Below are 6558 nucleotides of genomic sequence, written 5' to 3' on the forward strand. Positions count from 1 at the left end.
GCTGCTTTATATAGTATAAAAGAAACGTTAAACAAAAAGTAGGGAGTAGGACTCAATAAAAAGAAAGGGTGTGATGTGTCAGAGTGAGCGAGAAAGCAGGTGTGTGTGTGTGAGAGAGAAAGAGACGAGTATGCGTGCGTGTGTGTAACAGTGAAATCCTTGAACCAAGCATAAGCATACATACAGTAATAATCCTTCCGCCTGTAAAATGTTTTAGCATTTATGGGGCGCCGTACAAGTGCACGCGCCCACTTCCTAAATAAACAAATAATAATAAACAAGGAAGTACTCGTCCTTATACAGTCTGTCAACTCCCGGCTCAATGCTCTCACATTTAAAAAATAAATACATATTCTGCATTTACACAGCAATGACCCAATATACTGCTGTGTGCATATTGATTTAGCAAATTGTGGACACACCGCCACCGGTGTGGGTTGAACATATGGCTTGGTTGTTATCAACTTTGGTGCTGTGCTGCTTAATAGTAACGTTAGGCCTACATGTAATTCAAAAAGATGCAACAGCGAAAATTAGAGGGATGAAGTCAACTCATAATTTAGACAACGACGAGCGTGCATTCTCAACGTCTACATTTGCGCACAGCACCGTCAACAGAAGGATCCAAAATAACTCCTCAACAAGTCACGGTATTGGAGCCAGGTAACACAGCTCCAGCTTTCTGTGGCACCCCTGGATGGAGAATTCGTTTACCCGCCACATGCAGGGTTGAACGGGCCATTGATAATTCGTGCTTTTTACCAACAAGTCTGCCTTTTTGGTGTGCCTGTGGAACTCCGAGTCGTCATTAACCGACTTGGTCCAGGACCTACCCGATAGCACCCAAATCCTCTTCGTGTCTCTCGATGACAGCTCTGTCAACGATGCCTTATGGATGAGAGGTCAAGTCCATCGTGTAGCATCGCATAGGTATCATTACAAAGGAGCAACACAAATGTTTACTGTTGCTTGTTATTATCGAGGAGACGGGCCATTGAACAGAACTGAAATATTACAACTTTCCCTTTGTGTTTCTGTTCAACAGAAAGAAAGAAGTTTTGTCCAGATTGCACTTCTCCCCTGTTCCTGTATTTGGCTATGGGAACTGGATTCCCAGTGTGCTGTACTCTTGGGGTCGTTCGGGACACAACTGTGGCCTTTCTCAGGCAGTTTTTACCTCTACAGGTAGGGAATACTCGCTATGCACTGTAGGACTGGTGCACTCATCAAAGCACCAGAGGAAGTTTCATTGTCCCTTGCATTTAGATCCCAACTGTCTGTGGTCTATTTAACTTACGTTTTTGACTATTATTATTCTATCCTGGATGAACAGATTATAGTTCAGCGTTCTCAGGGTGTCATCAGAGTTATTTAATGACAGATGGGCCATGTATTTATTGTTTTCTATGTTCATCTTCTGGAAGTGATGTATCTATTGAAATGTTAATTACATACAGGGTGGAATATGCCAGTGATTGTCAAGAGACTTGATGTGCGATATGATTGGCTGATGGGTTCCTGGAGCCAGATGAAACACCAGTTGATTGATGCAGGCGATGGGTGTGAGCCCGCCCCCTCCGCTGCAGGTGCTGTTGCCTGGGCTCCTTTTTCACCAAGGTCAGTTATGAGACAGAGAGAGGGATAGGTGGAGAGATGTGGGGAAACATTTAACTGCCCTTTTCCAGGATTAACAGAAGAGTTGTTATACAGTTGTCCATAATGTTTCCCATAGAATTTGAGAGGTTGTGTAAAGACTCACAAACAGACTTGCCATGTGCTTGAACTCGACATGAAGGAACACATTGACATTGTTTGTTTCCGTCCCCAGGTGACGAACATGGCCAAGTCCAACGCCACAGGTGTCCTTGTCCACGCACGTCCTGGAAACCCGATCCAGGATATGAACTGCCATAGTGCATCGGGAGGCCTCTGTAGCCCAGGCCCTTAGGTAACTAACACTGACTGACTGACTCATACAGTGTTAGGTCAAGTTGCTTTCCTCACTTAACTCACTGGAAGCCATCCTTCCTCTAAGGATGAAGTGTTCTCTCAGTAGTCTTAGATGGATTACTCATGGAAATTATCTAGCGACTCCTGACCTGATGAGATATGCAAGCAATGGTCAGTAGAACGTACTGTGTATGTTATTTTACACTTGTTGATTGTCAAATTCGCAACCAGGAATGAATATTGGACCAAATAAAGTGAATATATGGATGTTTATATTCTATGTTTTGTAGATATGGGCACATGGTGACCGTGTCCTTTCAGAGTACCCCCTCTCCAAACTTCTTCATTGGCATTGACCAGCAGGGGGCACTGTCTGAGATGGGCTGGTTCCTCTACCCCTCCTTCAAGTTCATCAACTGGCAGGCCCAGTGGTAAGCAGTAAGGACACTATGGATTCCCCAGTTATTACAGTAAACTGAAGACATCAGGAATTCATATGTCAGGAGTATACCTCCTTCATAGGTTTGATTTCTATGAGGGGCATCAGACTAGACTCTGTGACCCAGCCTGGGTGGTCCCTGTGTTTGAGGTCCAGATGCAAGGACAGAGTGGAGCAGTAGCCACAATCAGTGTAGATGAAGGGGGAGACAGGTTAAATAATAAATTTTAAGCCTTGAGAAAATTGACACATGGATTGTGTGTGTGCCATTTAGATGGTGAATGGGCAAGACAAAATATTTAAGTGCCTTTGAACGGGGTATGGTAGTAGGTGCCAGGCACACCGGTTTGAGTGTATCAAGAACTGCAATGCTGCTGGGTTTTTCACGGGCAAAAGGGGTGCAACTCAATATTAGGAACGTGTTCCTAATGTTTTGTACACTCAGCATTTATGGTCGTGCCATACACTAAGTCGACAATAAATGCATCAGCTTTGAATATAATTAGAATTTGATAGATATTTAAAAGGAATTTTGACTTTTCCATTTCACTGTGTCGGTAGACATGTTGGATTTTGACATGTTGGAGTTGGACGCGTTTCTGTCCTGTCCCAGCCAGAGGAATGACTTCCACTGGGATCACACTGTGCAGCTGTTTGTGTGCTGTAACGATTTCAGTACCCATTGCAACATGGAGATGGGGCGCTGTATAACAGCCTTCCCGCAGGTACAGTCTGTGCATTTGTTGTCACATGATATTGATACCATTTGACATGAGTCCCCAAAATGCATTTTGGTATTTGTTAAGATCACTCTTGAAGGGCAAAGCTGTTCCATTTCCATTGACTTCCATTGATGTTTTTTTTAATCTCCATATCAAATCATTTCTGGGTAACAATGGACCTTACTGTGACTGTTTTCAATTAAAAGAGTAAAAAAGAAAACCAAATAGCTTCTTATTAAGGAGCAATTTCTCAAAGAAGAATTTTGTTGGGACTGTCTGGGAGTGGTCTGAGGGGCCTAATGGGAGGGATATGTAACCTGAAAACTAGCACTTATTGGCAGAGGTTTGAAACTCTTTTTGTTGTTGGTCTACTAACTTATACCACCTGGTGATGTCGCCAGGCAGGCCAAAACACCCGTGCAAAACAAGCAGAAATTCCAGGCAGTCTTTTCAAACAGCTCTTACACTAAAAGGGTATTATCATAATCTTCACAATTTTACAGTATTACTTCAACTTCATAGTGTGGAAATATATACTGAACAAAAATATAAATGCAACAATTTCAACTGAGTTACAGTTCATATAAGGAAATCAGTCAATTGAAATAAATTCATTAGGCCCTAATCTATGGATTTCATATGACTGGACAGGGGTGTGCCTGAGAGGGCATAGGCCCACCCACTTGGGAGCCAGGCCCAGTCAATCAGACTGAGTTTTTCCCCACAAATGGGCTTTATTACGGACTGAAATAATCCTCAGTTTCATCAGCTGGTCTCAGACGATCCCACGGGTGAAGAAGTCGGATGTTGAGGTCCTGGGCTGGCGTGGTTACTCGTGGTCTGCGGTTGTAATGTACTGGACGTACTGCCAAATTCTCTAAAACGATGTTGGAGGTGGCTTATGGTAAAGAAATTAACATTAAATTCTCTGGCAACAGCTCTGATGTTTATTCCTGCAGTCAGCATGCCAATTGCACGCTCTCTCAACTTGAGACATCTGTGGTGTTGTGTAACAACACAACAAAACTGCACATTTTAGAGTGGCCTTTTATTGTCCCCAGCACAAGGTGCACCTGTGTAATGAATGGGCTGTTTAATCAGCTTCTTGATATGCCACACCTGTCAGGTGGATGGATTATCTTGGCAAAAGAGAAATGTTCACTAACAGGGATGTAAACAAATTTGTGAACAGAATATGTCAGAAATACGTTTTTTGTGTGGATAGAAACATTCTGGGATATTTTATTTGAGCTCATGAAACATGGGACCAACACTGTTGCGTATATGTTTTTGTTTAGTATGTATAAAACACAGGAAAATCCAGTTTTTGACTGCACTGGGCCTTTTACCTCTGTGCTCATGCCCTTTACCACTTCAAAGTGATCACCTTTGGCTTAAAGAAACACAACAAATTCTTTTAACAATGTTAATGTTCCTCCCCCAGAGGCATTGGGCGCTGGCTCACTGATGTTTCTCCTCTGGTGCCTCTGTTGAACAATGGGAGATGTACCTTCACCATGAAGACTGTGCCTTGGGCCATGCCCTGGGTGATGTCTCTGAGTCAGATTCAGCCTCACAAATCACTCAAGTCAGTTATAATGCCTACATAACAGGGTCACAGGTGTTAAGGCTCCCGAGTGGCGCAGCGTTCTAAGGCACTGCATCTCAGTGCTAGAGACGTCACTACAGACCCTGGTTCGATTCCAGGCTATATCACGACTGGCCGGGATTGGGAGTCCCATAGGGCGGCGCACAATTGGCCCAGCGTCGTCCGGGTTTGGCCGGGGTAGGCCGTCATTGTAAATAAGAATTTGTTCTTAACTGACTTGCCTAGTTAAATAAAGGTTAAATAAAAATAATAACATCTGCATGACACTGTCATAAGACATTCATACTCTACACTTTTTAATTAGTATTTTACTGTTCATTGTGTATCAGAATTCTTCTCTAAAGTATATGTATATTTTTTACTGTATAGAAAATGCTAAGTGATGGTTAGGCAATAGGACTGACTCTTTCACTTTAAAAACCCCAACATTAAATAGGTTTCCAGTATGTGGGTATGCCATCCTGTTGTGTACAGTTCTACTAGTGACAAAGCAATGGACAGAAATCACTATTCTTAAATCTTCAATTTAGACCATTTCATCCCTCTTTCATCATGGGTAGAAAAAGATGTGCACTTCCATCCTAAGCAAAGTGTCATAGAAAATTGTCCTGGCAAAGGACAACCCCCCTATGAGTCTCAGTCATGACAGATTAATCATGGAGAAAAAGTACTCCAGTATCAGCTTTTTCTCACTGCACCAATGCAATACCGTCTAAAGACAGTATCATACTGTATTTCTTATATGGTAATAAGTAACCGGATTAACTCTACAAACAGATGTTATAACTAGATTTTGCTATTGTTATAGACAATCACTCATACAAGCTTTACCCCTTTAATAAGCTGATGTCATTGTACAGTGGAGGTACCTTTGACAAGGAATACAACGAGAGATCCCAACCAATCAAATTCACTGTCACAGCCTCAACACAAAAGGTATGATGTAGAATTGATATTTCTTCTGTTTACATTCACTCATAATAAAGGGTAATTGTCATATACTGCATGTTCTTACATTTTTGAATATGCCTTTGTTTTAGTTAGTGCTTTGGCCATAATGTGGGTAGAAACTGCTTTACAAATCAAGTTATTATTGTAATCAGTCATTTTATGTACCATATTGTGTTTTAGGTGGAGTTGTATGCTGTAATCCGAGAACAGCTGCGGCGAGTTCTGCATGACGTCACACCACTTCCTCGTCAACGGAGCATTCAATCACACTCGTATTTTTGACTCGGCAGGTGGGAAATGACTAACGTTAAAGTTTGGTCATGCAGATTCATATAATCTTCCCATAGTCTGGGCCATAGTTACATTAGCATGATGAGGTTGTATTCCTCTGAGGGCAATTAAATTGAACCGCGGGACGATTCTTTTTTCTAATTGGATGGACTGGGGGGGTGGAACATTTTTGTTTTTACACCGTAAGTATGCCCAAATAGATATTGTATTTCACAATAGCATAATCATTTCATACCTTGATTACATTGAGACACGGTCACATAGGTCTCTTAATGTATTCGTAGGAATACTTGGGAACAGATTTCCTAAATTAAAGGATTTAGCTAAATTCCTGAAAATGTGTATTTTTTGCCCAAAAACTAAAATTATAATATGTACAAAAAAATTAATGTTTACTAATAATTTGTGGGCCAATTTGGCCTGCAAGCTTCCTGTTGCTGACCCCTGTCCTAGGGCGTTTTCCTGCTTGTGTCCCTATTCTATTCTTATTTGAGTGAGTCAGGTGTGTGTCTTTGGTCATGCATTCTGTTCCAAATGAATGTAGATACCACCATATCAATGCATTATACTGCATTTACCATGTTTTTAATGCAGCA

The 6558-nt window shown here is 41.7% G+C and overlaps 1 pseudogene; it reads left to right on the top strand.

The window, feature by feature from the left end:
* Positions 1-320: 320 nt before the first annotated feature.
* On the top strand, positions 321-3216 carry LOC139572600 (uncharacterized; annotated as a pseudogene).
* The last annotated feature ends 3342 nt before the right edge of the window (positions 3217-6558 follow it).

Source organism: Salvelinus alpinus, chromosome 4 (genome assembly GCF_045679555.1).
Source record: "Salvelinus alpinus chromosome 4, SLU_Salpinus.1, whole genome shotgun sequence".
NCBI lineage: Eukaryota > Metazoa > Chordata > Actinopteri > Salmoniformes > Salmonidae > Salvelinus > Salvelinus alpinus.